We start from the raw sequence: 17,175 nt of genomic DNA, 5'->3' as shown, positions 1-17,175 counted from the left end.
GTATGGACCTAAAAAATTTTTCGCTATTGTGACTGATAACGCAAAGAATATGAGGAAGGCTGTGAGACAATGTGAAGAGATGTATCCCCATCTTGTATCATACGGCTGTTTAGCGCACACATTACATTTATTGTGCAGCGATATTTTGAAATTATCTTCAATAGAGACACATTTGTCACATATTATACATATCGTTAAAACTATTAACCAGTGTCAAGTACTGAGAGCTCAATTCACAGAAATAAGAAATGAGATGAAGTGTGGAGTGTCTCTTAGCCTACCTGTAAAAACAAGATGGGGTTCACATGTAAAATGTCTTCAAGATCTGACTAAATGCAAGTCCGTCCTACAACGTCTAGCAATATCTCCAGATAAAACAATTCAAGATAGAATACGCAGCGCAAAAGCAAATTTACTTGATGAAGGATTCTGGATAAATTCTAGCGCTCTTGTTGAATTGCTTAAGCCAATTACTGAAGCAATAACACGTCTTGAAGGAGATTCTTCGTCAATTCATTTGGTTTGTGAAACTTTCGCGAAAATCGGTAGTAACATATCTACTCATTTAGAATGCGTGAAACTAACGGATTGCGAAAAAACAGAAGCGATGGATAAATTTATATCAAGGAAGGAATACGCCCTTCAACCGATCCATTTTGCCGCAGACTTACTAAACCCTCGGTCTGTTGGTGCAAATTTATCATCAGCCGAAAGGATTGAAGCGATGAAATACATTACTACTATGTCAACCACGACCACGATAGAGATTGGTGATGAAGGAGTGTCAAAGATTACTGAGGATTTAGGAAACTATTTAGCTAAAACAGACTTTTTTGGCGAAACATTTTTATGGAACATACTCGATAATGTCTCTTTGGTTACATGGTGGAAAGGATTTTGTGGACATTCATGCCTCTCCAAAGTTGCAGTCAGGATATTGACAATGCCGTGCACTTCTGCGGCAACAGAGAGAAGCTTTAGCTCCCAGAGCAGCATTCATACGAAGAGAAGAAATCGCCTAACAACTCAAAGGGCAGCAAATTTAAATTATATACAATATAATTCAAAATTGCTGAAACGTTCACGACAACATCACATACAAAGTCAATATCCTATAGAAGAGACTGTACAGAACAACGTTTCGATAGAAGGTAGAAACTTACAGAAGGAGATAGAAGTAATTGAAAACCATATTTCCGAAGAGGAAGAATTAGACGAGGTAATTTTAAATTTAGGCATTTTTTAGATATGTGATATGTGCATGTGATATATGCAGTTTGCTTCTTTTCCGATTTTCCAATGCATTCCACCGTTTTCGAATAAAAAATTATAAATCTTATGTTTTCAGACAATATCATCATGGCATTCAAATACAACAGGAAATGGAAATTCCGACGATGATTTTAATTTTGCTGACTTTGCAATGACCGATGATGAAATTGATCAAAGAATGGAAACTAGGGAACAGAGACCAGCACGCATTTTGAGACAAAGCAAAGTGAACATTTTAGAAAACGTCTTAATGAAATCGGTAAATTAGTGTAAACACATACATATTTATTGTTTATATTCCAAAATTATCAATTTCAGGGTAAAGGCACAGAACAACCCCAAAAAAAAACGGAAGTCGAGAAGGATACTTCAGATGCCGAAAACAAGGTAGTTAGATCTGTATATATTATATTATAAACCCATTATTTTTACTCTCTATGTTTACACTTTCCTATTTAATTTCAGGATGCAGTTCTGGATTTGCCGGAGATAAAAAAAATTACACAAGGCTCATTGGAAGAGCAAACAATTGAAACTTCGACGTTTTATAACAAGAAGGTCTCCAGTTGTCTGCGAAAAAGGAAGTTGTGATTTATAAAAGCCGCTTAAAACAAAACTAAAGAACCTATGTTTTCATTTCTTTATTATTTGTATGTATTTCTTATCCACTTTTCTTTATTTCATAAGTATGTAGTTACTTTGTGTTTATTATATTCAATATGAATGCAAACAATTGATTTTTTAATACAATGAACATAAATTACATAAGTTACATAAATTACATCTGGTTTGTAATTTTTGGGTAATTTTACACGTGTAACTTACAATTTCTGAAATTACACGTAATTTCACATCGCTAACTTGGAGTCATTATCAGAGAGGCTAGGTTTGCTGCTCTCTGCTCCAAGTCACAAAACTCAGAGAGTTTATCCCCGCATTGCAACTGACGTTATATAGTAGGTGCCTAGCGATATCTGCTAAATTAAAGTCAAAGGTTTTAACCTAATAAAAATATTCAAAATATTTAAAAATATCCAAAATATTTAAAAATATCCAAAATATTTCAAAAAAGATATTTAATTGAAAACTTATTGGACCATTTTGGATTAAACTTCAAATAATTTAAATAACCTTTTAAACTTTTTAAACTTTTTAAAAACAATTAGGTACGGTTAAGTTCAATTTTTTCAACTAACAAACTTTTTGATATTAATTAATTTGCAGTTGAAATAGCATTGGTATATAAATGTGGCAGTTAGATAATAATGTGACAAAATATTTCCGCTTCAAATTAAGGGGATGGGTACGTATTTTCGGCTGCAATGGTATTTAAATGGGGATTTATTTTTTTCGAATCCTGAGAAAACTAATAAATATTTTTGAAAAATTTAAACGCAGAATGAAATATTACATTCTTACCGAGGGTTGAAAGTCCCTGACGACTCCTATAATGTTTATTTTATTTAGTTACAGGGGTGAAAAACTAAGAGAAGATGTAGTGTGATTTTTAAATTCAAATATCTCATTCAAAAGAAACTTTTTATTCATTCTAAGGGACTAAAAAATGATTACATCTAAAAATACATTGAAAATTTTGACAGGCGTCTTCTCTTAAGCTGTCCCACATTAAAGTGATGAAAAATTTTAATTTGATGTCATCTCCATCTACTACAATGGTATAGAAAGAATACACTTTTTACCACACTTCGATATCTTATAAAGTTAAAATAATTTATTTTTGGCATAAAAATATTCAGCACTAATCAACCAATAAATTAATGTCTAATTACGCTGAAAACATGAATAAAATTAGTTAATTATTAAATAAGTCCATAAGACCTAATGTATTTGTAGCACCTATTCGACCACTTGCGCCTCTAGCGGCGTTTGTTTAAAGCTGAATTAGATGTTAAAAAGTTAGCCTATAAACGATGCATTGCGTTTGCACTCCTTCTTACAGGTCTCCATAAATAAAATAAAATATTTGAAGTTCTCATAATATAACCATCTATTTATGGTGCATACCCCAAAATCCCGACAGGCCAGAATCCCGACAGGTTTCATAAGTTTCGTTTAAACATATAATTACATTTATTTCTTGTTTTTTGTTTATGGTCATCTGTTTTTTATTTTTTGTTACTAAACAAAAGTTTTTACAATTTTTACAAATAATCCATTAATTAAGTATTCAAATTTGGCAAATAAAATGTTTACGTTACCAGAAGTTATGTAGTCAACAATACCAATAGATGTTGTATTAGTGGTATGAAATCAATACATTTAGACAAATAATTGGAAAGGCCTTATATGTATAGACGTCTATAGTTTGTTTTTAAACCAAGAGAAGTAAACTAAAAAGACAGATTCACATCCAAGTAAGTCACTAGAAAAATCACTAAATACATCTTCTTTTCTGGTTGACCATATCGGCCTTCGACATTAATCCATACGTATTATATTATACTAATACGTCGCTAAAGAGTTTTAAAAACAACTCCTTTTTATATATAACTAGACTAAAAATCTAAAAGTTAAAGGAATAACGCATAAAACACACAAAATCACCGATAAAACTTAATTAACCTATGAAATATCAGAAGTGTCAAAATTTCATAAATGTCATTAATGTCAAAATTTCATAACAGTGGAGTAAACTTGCCTGAGGTTGGACCAATTACAAACAAGCATTACAGCGCGGTAAATTTGAATTACTCCTCTTGGTTTAAAAACATACCATAGGAACACAAAATTGTATGTAATGTGTACATATGTGTACAATTCTAAGAGTATTAATTGAAGTATAATTGTTTGATGACTGATAACTTGCTTAGAAATGGACCCAACATCAATTATTGGATAAAGATGGAAAAAGTAATATGATAATTACAGAAATAAGTACTGTTTTTTGTATCTGACTAAAAATGAGACTAAAGTAGCTTGATGACACTAAGTCCTCCAGAGACCTGACATCAAATTGGTTGTAAACGAAGTGATCGTAAAATATGGGGGAGTTGGATTCCTATTTGAATACTTAATTAATGGATTATTTAAAAGAAACATTTTTTCATATTTTTCGAACAACTTTAACTACAACATAATATGTAAATTTGATACTGTTTTTATCTTAAATATTAAAATAATCTTTAAACGTTGTGGCTGAAGTAATAATACAACTAAGTTACATTGACAGTTCTTAATGTCATTTTGGGTTGCTCTTGAATTCAGTTGTCAATTGGCCATTGAAATCTAATATGTGAGGTTTTCTCCAAAAAAATTCCAACCACGTGGGAAGAGTCGTGTGTTGCTCTGGGTAACATCCAGGCATATCTTTAACATCACTTGAATTTTATATAAATATGTAAAACAACATAATCGTTTACATTTAAAGAGTTTTTACCCAATACATTTTGGTGGCTCAGGCATGCAATTTTTGTAAGTATAACCTCTTGTTTTTAAACCTCTGTCAATTTTTTAACTTTTCTCTGAATTAATTAGGTTATACTTAATTTTAGGGCTTTTAGAACACTGATGATGGATTTCTTAATCCGAAAACCTTTTGTATTATTGTGACCCTTATTTAGGGTATTCTAAAATATACCTTTTACAAAAAACCTGGTATTTTTGTGATTTATAATTTATGGTATACAGCCAGCCACAGGAAGTTTATTTTCCTCGTGGATTCTTTTTTGTACTTATACCGGGTGGAAGAAAAAAATACTTTTCTTATGTTATGTTTGAGACAGCCTGTAGATAGGAGGAGGGAGGAGTTATGAATGTGCATATGCATGGGAATCATAATATTGTAGTCTGATGTTTTGTTAACATTTTGTTTCTTAAAAGTGTCTGATGTCCCTTATATCTTTAGAAACAAAGAAAATAGGTGGTTTTATTACTCTTGATGTGTTTTAACTGAAACAAATTTAAGTTAACAATAAAAAAATATCAGTTAACAAAACTTTAAAAGCAGAAAGGCACTTAACGTATACAACTCTTATGGACACCTATAAGAGTTATTCGTCGATCAGGTAAGCGGTATGCACTGCGCAACATAGAGAGACGAGACATGAAGGCTTTGTGATGTTTTGGGGTGGAATTTTCTTGAAAGTAAGTACGGATTTATTGTCTACGTGGTGGCTCTTTAAATAGCGAGAGTTATACAGTAAGGTATCTTTTATGCGGATTTTTTTATGCGATTTTGAAGTTATGCGGTTTGTATTTCATCCAAAAATTTCTATTATTAATAACTAGTACAATTAATATTAACTATTCCCAACCAGATGTCATTAACCTGAGGGTTTCCAATTCGGGTATTCCCCTTGTTCCATGATGTAGCATGTAGCTATTACATCAATCTGAGTTTCGCATTGAAAGGTATAACCTGTAATTCTTTTGAAATTAAATTTATATGTTTAAGTATTTAAGAGTTTTAAACGTTGCTGATTTCAAGCTACAGCACATTTTGATTTTAGTCCATTGAAATGTTACATTTAGGGTTGCATTTCATAGAGGAGTCAATTTTATTTTTTTAATGTGTAGGGGGATTCAGTATAAGCTTAAGTTCAAGTTTTTGTGGTCGCCACCCTTGTGCCCCGGCCGCCTTATGGGAAAAAGCGGTGCAAAGGGCTTTCGCGCTGTATCTCATAAACTAGCAATCTTACAGGAAATTTAGTTATATATAAAATGAAGCAAAATAAATTTTCTACAATTTTATATCTATTACTTTTTATCGTCAAGTGACCAACAAAAAAGTTATAAACAAAAATAAGAGAAAATTTTGTAAGAAGTTTCCTTTTGGAGGTTATAACTTTTTTTCTGTTTATTTCACAATAAAATAACATCATAGCGATTTTGTAGAGGATCTTTCAATGAACAATTTTCACTATAAAGTTGTTTAATTTTATTTATTATCTAGGTTTTACAGCCCTCCAAACTTGACCAGATTCTCGAATTCTCATAGGAATACAATAAAAACAATACTTTTCTATCTATATTTTTAGGCGAGCGGCATCAACCGTTATGCCGACCACGAAAATCAAATTTAAGGTAAATGTCAAATTTTGGTCTATTTTTTATGTTTTCGAGGTCGCTGAATTCGAATATGAAGTTTATTTTTATCTAGAGTTGGTAAAACCTGTTCAAAAATCAAATTTTATAAAAAAATACCAAAAATCAATTTTGATGATTTTTCAAATTTACCTCGCTGTATCTTTGGTCGTTGTAAATATTTCCTTTTGGAAATTTTATTGTGTCATCTTTGAAGTATGTAGGTAACAATTAAATTTGTTTAAAATGTTTAAACGCATTAAAAAAGGAGTGGTTAATTTTGAAACATTTTGTCATCATATTTCGTTAATTTCATGTTTACTTAAAAAAGTTGAGTGACAAACTTTTTAGTTTTTAATTTTAACCAACACAACAACAAAATATAATGCATGAAGAAGTTTTTTGGAAACGTTTAAGTCAAAATATACAATAGGACAAAAGTTATGTTATTTCATAGACAAGCGGCACACCCCAAAAACGCTTAAAACTCGAGATCCTGACCATGGTGTGGAGAATGGCTAATTTTGATCTTACTTTATGATTTCGATATCAAAAATCGTTTCTTCTTCTTAAGAAAAATCTTCTTAAGAATTTTGCATTTTGCGGTTGCGTCATTTTTCTTCTGAACCGGCGAATTTTTTCCTCAGACAACTTATTGGTCCTTTTCTATATATGCTTACGGTTATAAGTTTTATAGTGGGGAGAAAGATCAAAAACAGATTAATAATAGCATAAGAATGTTAAAATCATAATAAATTGTATGAATCAAAAATATATATACATAGAAAAGTAATGAAAAGTAATGAATACAATTTTGAAGTCGTCAAAGAATTTAAGTACTTGGGAGCGATCATAACATCTGAAAATAACTATGAAAAGGACGTGGCAGCCAGGATTATTGCAGGAAACAGGGCATATTACTCGTTAAGGACCCTACTTAAATCAAAAATACTCTCAAGACCAGCAAAAATAAGAGTATATAAGACAATAATTCGTCCCACAATAACGTATGGAAGCGAAACCTGGACTCTGAATCAGCGGGAAACAACAAAATTACTGGTACTTGAAAGAAAGATACTTCGGACTATCTATGGGCCTTGCAGAGAAGAGACAACAGGAGAATGGAGAAGAAGATACAATGATGAACTCCAGACAGTATACGGAGATGAAAACATAGTACGCTACATTAAATCAAACAGAATACGATGGGCGGGTCACGTACTAAGATCAAGTGACGAAAGACTTCTAAACGCCACATTCTGGGAAAGGTCCGATGGAAAAAGGTCAGTTGGTCGCCCAAGAAAGAGATGGAAGGACGCAGTAGCCAGCGATCTACGCAAAATGGGAGTACAGCAACGGGAAATAGCTGCTCAGGACCGACAACAATGGAGGGAAATAGTAAACGCGGCCAAGACTCACATAGAGTTGTAGAGCCAAATGATGATGATGATGATAGAAAAGTAAGCCTAACTTTTGTTTTTATTGTATCCCTGTGAGCGTTCGAGAATCTGGTCAAGCTTGGAGCGCTGTAAAACCTATATAAATAAATAGAATTAAACAACTTTATAGTGGAAATTGTTAGCTGAAAAACCCTATACAAAATTGCTATAATGTTATTTTATTTTAAAATGAACTGAAAAAAAGGTATGACCTCCAAAATGAAACTTGTTAAAAATTTTTTACATATTTTTGTTTATATCTTTTTTGTTGGTCACTTGACTATAAAAAGTAATAGAAACAAAATTGTATAAAATTTAATTTGCTTCATTTTATGTTTAATTATATTTTTCGTAGGCTTTGCAGTTTACGAAATATAGCGCGAAACACCTTTGCACACCATTTCCAAGATGGCGCCCGGAGGACAAGGGTGGCGACCCCAAAAACTTGAACTTAAGCTTCTACTGATCCCCCCTCACATTAAAGAAATAAAATTGACTCCTCTAACAAATGCGTATGGCTTAAAAAATGTAACATTATTTCGGGATTGAAACATTTAATTAAGTGTCATTAAGTGTCATTAAAAGAGGTTTCTGAAATTTCAATATCGTTAGCCTGCGTTTTTAATTCTTTCTTTAAGATTTTATTTGGCCTAATGGAGAAAAAAAACATCATACATATACAGTTTTTGGTGGACAATGGTCCACCATTTTATGTGGTTTTAGAAAACTACGGAACGTATCCCTACTTTTTAAATGCAAGTACAGTGGAACCCCGATAAGTCGGCCCCCGATAACCCGGAAGTCCGGCTAACCCGGACCGATTTTCATCAGATAAACATTTTGATTTTCAATATATTGAATTTTTCAATTTAATTGTGGCTTATTTCCCATCAAAATAGTTAATTATCAGACAAACTTTTCAACAATAAAAATGTATGTAATATAATATTTGAGAGATAATGTGTATGTGTGTAATTTGAACTACATATACGATATTAAAAATGACTCATAGCACACGCCGCAGAAACAACAGCCACCTGTCTGTAGTATCTATTCCTTTTTATTTCAAACTGTCAGCATTGTTTAGGAAAGACTATTTAAAAAATTCTTTTATAAACAATGGTCTTTAGTTTTCACTGCTCTTAAATAATAACATTACATCGTTGTGACTGTATTGTGTGTCTTGTATTGTTCGCTTCCATTTGCTTACGTTTGTGTTTGGTTTTTTTTTTTAGTAATTTTAATGAGTAGGTACTGTGCATATTTATAAATATATTTCATGTTATTTCAATTCTAACGGAGTTTATCTGTAAGTATACCGTATTTTATTAATTTTTACCATATTCTCCGGCTATTTCGGATTTTCGATAACCCGGATCGGTCGCGGTCCCGATTAATCCGAGTTATCGAGGTTCCACTGTAAAGTTTTTCTTATGCGATTTTTTTATATGCGATTTTCTGTTGAACGTATCCACCGCATAAAACGAGACCTTACTGTATTACACAATTTTTTTTAACGCTCTATTCCTTTTGCACTATATGTAGGAAATAATTTTTCCACCTACCTCTACCGAAAGTATACTTTTCCGGACCTGATTGTAGGGAGCAAAGTTGTACTTTTCCTCCCTAGGGAGGAAAATATTTTTCCTCCCTAGGGAGGAAAAGTAAAAGTGACGTCATGGTATTTCATTCATGAAATATAACTTATTGACGCCCTGTATAATATCTATTTTCTATTACGAAGTATCTATACATTTTAACGTTTATTTATAAAACATCCTGTATTTTGCAGAATGGTAAAAAACAGTAAATTGTTAGTTTGATTTAACAATGTTTACATTAATAATTTGACTTATATTTGACAGTTGACAGTTATATTGTACCTACTTGTTGTTTTAGTTCTAATACATTTTGTTGGTTAGTTACATAAATAAATTAAGTAAAAATTAAAAAATGACTTGTGATTTGAGGAAGGTGGAAAACCCATATGTATAACATGGGAGTAAAGTGCCTTTTCCTCCCTTGAATGATTACTGCCCTCCGCTACGCGTCGGGCAGTAAACTTCATTCTCGGGAGGAAAAGTTACACTTTCCTCCCTTGTTATACAAATAGCTATTATCTTCGTGTTATGATAAGACATGGCCTCATCACGTACCGCCTGTCGTCAGTTAAAACACATACCTATTAAAGAGCAATACCGTTCAGTTTCTTTTTTGCTAAAGATAGAGAAATTAAAAAAATAAAATGTTCGCAAAATATAAGACTACAATATAATGTTGATGCGTACCCATCTTTTTACCCTTTCCTTCCTACAGTGTGTCTCAAACTATTGTTTCAGTTAAAACACATGCTAAACTACGAAATCGTATTAGTCCAGAAAGCCACTGCCCATCCGCTGGGAAAAATATTCTGATTCGGATTTTTTGCCCAATCTTACTAAAAAAGGATCCCTTTTAACAAATTTGCATGTCGCCAGGAACAAAAGTGGGTCAAAAATTTTTTAAATGTTTTTTTTTGTTTTTTTCCTAAAATTATTTTTTTGCATGGAACAAAGTTTTTTTAGGTTTTTTGGATCATTCCAAACAAAAAAGGTTTTTAGTGACTTTTCTCTAAAGTTGATTGTTTTTGACATATAAGCGATTAAAAATTAAAAAATTTCTTCAAAAACTATATGAAAATTTTAAAATTTGAATGTTGCCAAGGTAGGTGGATATTCTTTAAACATCGATTGATGAAATCCCTTTTTTGCAATACAGTATTCAAAACTCCTTTGTTTTTTAATTTCTAATTACGCTTGCGCGACAATATTTTCCACCGTTGCATGTGTATACAGTATGGTGCAAATCAAAGGAATAAATTCGTTATTTCGTAAACCGGCGACTTTAAGAAAAAACCCGAAATAGGTCGATTTTTATTTTTAAATTATGATATTGTTACATACAGGGTAAGTATTTAGTGCGGGATCGGCCGATAATTCCATTACGGTATAGAATATCGAAAAAAGTTATTTAGAAAAAATGTAGGCAATGACATTCTCCACGCTTGGAAAATATGTCCATTTCTACAAGGTGATCAATAACAGCGTGGTATATCAAATATGTAATTTTTTAAATGGGACACCCTATATATTTTTTCATATTTATATTCCCCTCATAATTCTTGTTCATATAATATAGGGTTTTGCATTACTATACAGAGTATTTAACAAGTTATGACCATTTTTATTTCGAAATCCCTATGAGATTAACACCCTGTATATAAAGAAGTAATTCATAGACAATAATTTGTTTTATGTAGTAAGATAAACCATATACTGTAGTTTTTAAATTAAGTCCAGTTAAAATCATTGACGAATGTTTGTATACAGGGTGAACTACAAAGCCAAATTACGATTACCTCTATTTTTTTAAATGGATTACCCTATATTTTATTTTTCAAAAATATTGTATTTATTATACTCTTTCATTTTTATATAGCATTTCCTATATCTAAACTTATTACTTTCGGAGATATTTTTAGTTTTCTTCAACTTTCGGGAATACATTCAATTTTTCTAGTAGAAATAAGTTGGTATTGAATGATAATTAAACAAAATTATTTTTATTCAATAAATAACTAACACAAAATATAAACCATAGCAATATGCAATGAATGTATCAATAAATGTGATATTAAGGAATTATCATATTTCCCTAATATACAAGAATCACACAATTCCTAAAAAAATATAGGTATCTTGTGTATAATAAAATTACAAGATTACAACTCACACAAAACATAAATCAAAACAATATACAAATAATTTAATAGTTTTTAGATTATTATATCGAGAGCATTCTAAGCCAAGAAGTTTTTAGTAACACATTCCTAATTGCAGATTGTGACCCGCAGTTATTAATAATATAATTTTCATATTAATATTCATTAATATGCATCAAGAAATCCTTACTTTGTTAACACTTAAACTAGGTGATCTACATATAAATGTTAAGGTGATATTGTTAGAGATTATGTGATTGGTCCACATTTTTTGACGGTTGAGGTTTTTATACGACGGTGCTCCAGTTCTTCCAAAATTGATTTTTTTCAAATGGGGCTATATAAAAAACCTTGTATACCAGAAGCATCCAACAACGCTTGATGATATGAAAAATAGAATAAAAGAAGCTTTTAATAACATTGACTTCAAAAATGTTAGAAATGTGGCTCGGTCATTTGAATATCGGTTACAAAATTGCATAGACGTTGAAAGTGGTCATTTTCAACATTTACTTTAAACTTATATCCTTAACATCACATTAATTGGTACATTCATTAAATTTTGTTATGGTTTATTATTTTTTTGTTAATTATTTTTTGAATGAAATATTTGTTATATTATTACATAATACTTATTTGTTAAGTTATTTATATTTATAAGAATTGAATGTATTCCCGGCAAATGATGAAAACTAAAAATATCTCAGAAACTAATAAGTTTAGGTATAGGAGATGCTATATAAAAATAAAAGGGTATCATAAATACAATATTTCAAAAAAAAATAAAATATAGGGTGATCTATTAAAAAAAAATTGAGAAAATCGTATTGTTTTGTAGTTTAAAAGTGCTTATAAAAATGAATGATCTACTAAAAAGTTCTTGGCTTAGAATGCTGTTGATATACCAATCTAAAAACTGTTACATCAGTTGTATATTGTTTTGATTTATGTTTTATCTAAGTTATTTATTGAATAAAAATAATCTTGTTATATTATTATATACAATACAAAGATTTTTTTGTAGGAATTGTACGATTCTTGTATATTAGGGAAATATGATAATTTTTTAATATCACATTTATTGGTATATTCACTGCATATTGCTATGGTTTATATTTTGTGTTAGTTATTTATCTAATAAAAATAATTTTGTTTAGTTATCACTCAATACTAATTTATTTCTACTAGAAAAATTGAATGTATTCCCGAAATTTGAAGAAAACTAAAAATATCTCGGAAAGTGATTAGTTTAGATATAGGGAATGCTATATAAAAATGAAAGAGTATATTAAATACAATAATGTTGAAAAATAAAATATAGGGTGATCCATTTAAAAAAATAGAGAAAATCGTAATTTGGTTTTGTAGTTCACCCTGTATACAAATATTCGTCATTGATGTGAATTGGACTTAATTTAAAAACTACAGTATATTTTTTATCTTACTGCATAAAACAAATTATTGTCTACGAATTACTTCTTTATATACAGGGTGTTAATCTCATAGTGATTTCGAAATATAAATGGTCATAACTTGTTAAATACTCTGTATAGTGATGCAAAACCGTATATTATATGAACAAGAATTATGAGAGGAATATAAATATGAAAAGATATATAGGGTGTCCCATTTAAAAAATTATATGTTTGATATACCACGCAGTTACTGATCACCCTGTAGAAATGGACATATTTTCCAAGCGTGGAGAATATCATTGTATACATTGTTTTTAAATAACTTTTCTCGATATTTTATACCATAATGGAGTTATCGACCGATTTCGCAATAAAAACTCACCCTGTATATGGTATACTAGTGACGTCATCCGTCTGGGAGTGGTGACGTAATCGATGATTATTTAAATGAGAATAGGGGTCGTATGGTAGCTCATTTGAAAGGTTCTTCAATTCTCTATTCAATAATGTAAACATTTACATAATTATTTATATAGGGTGTCCAAAAAATTTTTATTAAATTAAATTATTTGACAAAAAAAGTAGAAGGACACCCTGTATAAATAATTATATAAATGTTTATATTACTGAATAGAGAATTTAAGAGCCTTTCAAATGAGATAGCACACGACCCCTATTAATTCTCATTTAAAAAAATCATCGATTACGTCATCACGCCCAGATAGATAACGCCACCAGTATACCATATATGCCACAATAGCGTAACTTAAAAATAAAAATCGAGATGTTTCGGGATTAGTCGCCCGTTTACGAAACAACGAATTTATTTCTTTCAATTGCACCATACTGTCGGTGGAAAATAGTGTCGCGCAAGATTGATTAGCAATTAAAAAACAAAGGAGTTTTGAATATTGTATTGCAAAAAACTCTTCGGGATTTCATCAATCGATGTTTAAAGAATATCTATCTGCTTGGCAATATTCAAATTTTTAGTTTTTCACATAGTTTTTGAGGGTTAAATATGGCCGATTTCGCAATTTTTCAATGTTTAATCGCTTATATGTCAAAAACTATCAATTTTAGAGAACTGTCACTAAAGATCTTTTCTGTTTGGAATGATCCAAAAAACCTAAAAAAACTTTGTTCTATGCAAAAAAAATTTTTTTTGCGGGGTCCTTTTTGAGTAAGATTTTGCAAAAAATCTGAATCGGAATATTTTTCCTAGCGGATGCGCCGTGGCTTTCTGGACTATATTATATTTGCTTTGTTTCTAAAGGTATCAGGGACATTAAAAAAAAAGTGTTTACAAAATAGAGTGATACAATCCGATTCCGATGTATACTCACATTTGTACCTCCTCCTCCCTACAGGCTGTATCAAACTTAACATAAGAAAGACATTTCTTTTCTTCCATCCGATATAAGTACAAAAAAGAAGTTTGTTGATCCCAAAATTTTGAAAAAATTCAGTGAAGTTACAGTAGATGGCAATTGATTAGATCTCCCGTCGCGAACAAAATCAATAGTCTTTAAACGAAAGAATAAAATAGAAAAATCAATAAAGCTAAAACTTTTTAAATTTTCACTATTAGTTCTTGTTCTATAAGCTATTTGATGCCGTAGTTGGGTTAAACTTGCACAGACTTCGGAACTACGTGTTTAAGATGACGGTTTTTAGCTGTGTGAATTACGATGGAAGATAGTCCAGGGAAGTAAGAATTTTCTCAGGACTTTATATTATTAGATACTTATCGTAGACCTATAGAAAGAAAACCTACCTGTTTCCTAGATGTCGGAGCACTTTTTTAATTATTAGCAATCTAGTGCCCAAGAGGGATTTTTCGATTTTCTGCATCCATTTAAAAAGCCAAACAGTTGATATAAAATTACAAAATTTGATTTTTTTAAAACCTGGAAACAGCTACAAAATTGTGACATTCGAAAACTAAAATAGTATATTATTCAACGAGCATGTAATAGTCATTACGTGCAAGTAGAATACTATACTTTTTCTACGACCTTTTTTATTTTAATTAGTAAAACAACACAGTTATCAAATACTCGAGATTAAAATTATAATTTAAAAAAAATAATTTTGTTTACCAATAGTCCACAGCTGAATAATTGGTTGCTTACTATTAATTATTAGCAATGCTGTCTAAATTATGCACTGTAAAAGACAAAACAAGAAATAGTCAATCTAAATTATTTTTATTTCCGAAAAATTATAAGTATTTTGTACCTAGGTACTGTCACTGTAATAAATAGGAAATGGCTATTACCGGTGCGTGGACGTATTTTTAAAAAGTTATAATGCACATTTATATTTAACTATATATAATATAATAATATACCTATCTATAATATGTTATAATATATTTAGAATATATAACACAAGATAACTGTATAAAATAGACACAATATAAGTTTTAAATTCCAATAAACACATCAAATACTCTAATGTCACTGTCATTGTAAATGATAAACGTCAAAATTCATAATAGTGAACAAGGTGTAAAAGTAAAAATTATACTAACACATTGTTACAGTTAAAAATCCTTTAAAAATTTTTCTAAGTTAATTATTGATATACATTACAATAATTATTATGTTAAATAAACAATTTAAATATTTAATTTTATTGGCAGTTTATATAAGACTAATTCTAAAAGTGGCATTCGCCAGTTGAACCTAACTTCAGCCAGTGAGTAATGACCCGTGAGTAACTTCAGCCCGTGAGTAATGAATTATTACTCACGGGTAAAGTAATGGGTGTTATTATCTATTCAAAAATAGCGAATAATGAGCATATTATTAAACGGTCGTAGAAAAAGTATATTATGCAACGACTATTTAATGATGGTCATTATGAAGCGAGTATGAGAGATACGAAACGAGCCGCCTAGCGGCGAGCATAGAGTATTTCGTATACAAATACTACTCGTATAAAAATAGTACGAGATTCATAATGATAATTAAATGCAAGCTGTATACACGATTTTTCTATGATCATTTACAACAAAAATATATTCAAATTTATTAATTTTGTAACGCAAACAAATTAAGTAGTTTGTCAGTTTGTTTACATATTGAGAACAGCCAAAGTGGTAGGTATTTGACTCTCCATTGGTAACTGCGCGTGTGCCACCTTCATCGCCATTGCCATAAGGCGGTTCTATTGGTTAGTTATCTGCATAGTAATGAAAATCTGTATCATAGTGAAGTTCATTATGATACAGGTAGTGAATTCCTAATTTATATATTAGAGTATGAGAATAGAAAAATTAATTTGTTGCTTCGCGAACTCAAAATAGAACAAAATCGTTATCTGTAAATAACTGTTATTAAAATTAACCTATATCTTCTTTATTTTACCGAAATTTAAGTATTGTGGTACTTCACATCTTCAAAATTTAAGACTGATTTATCGATAAGTTTAAAAGTTATTATACTTCTTCAAGAAATTAACGCATCACCTTAAAAATTGGTCATATTGTCTCGAATTTCCTAAGCCTGTTGTCAGATTTAAGTGATTTTTCTAACATGTTATAGCCTTATTCTTTAACAATATCGCTGTAAAAATAATAGGTTTGTTCTAGCAAACAGTCAAACTAGTTAGTACAAAATGACGATTTTGTACTAAATCCTTAATTTTATGTCAAAACATGCATAATAACTATCTCTTAAAACCACCAAATTTCATTTGTATATCTCAACCGGTTTTAGAGCAATAAATAAATCGTTACTTTGTAAGAAGGCCCAACACCGAAAGGTATCAATGGGTCTACTGATTAAGTAAGTACTTTGTAAGAAAAATTTCAACATCCATTATCTCGGAAACGAAGCATTTGTGGACTTACGTTTATAAAATAAACTGTCAATATTTTTTCAACCACATTAATTACTCCTTATTTGCCGTACTTATTTAAAACACCCTGTATTGAAGAAAAACAGGGCTAGGTGTTAAACTACCTAACTTTTTTATTATCCAACGTAAGCTAATAAATAAAAAACAGAATGTTTAGAAAACATGAGGCTATAGTCGGGTTTTAATTTTAAATACTTTATAAATGCTAAAATATTCCACAGAGTCACGCGAACTTTAAGAAAAATCACGGTTTGATTGGTACACCCGGTATCTATCTATCTATAAGCGAGGTTCCTACAGCCTCTGCCGCTTCTCGCATTTCGACCGCCATCGTTTTCTGTCCATCCATTCGTCTTCTTTGATGGCTCTATCTTTCATG

This window comes from Diabrotica virgifera, chromosome 4 (assembly GCF_917563875.1).
Source record: "Diabrotica virgifera virgifera chromosome 4, PGI_DIABVI_V3a".
Lineage (NCBI taxonomy): Eukaryota > Metazoa > Arthropoda > Insecta > Coleoptera > Chrysomelidae > Diabrotica > Diabrotica virgifera.
This window is presented reverse-complemented; position numbering follows the sequence as displayed.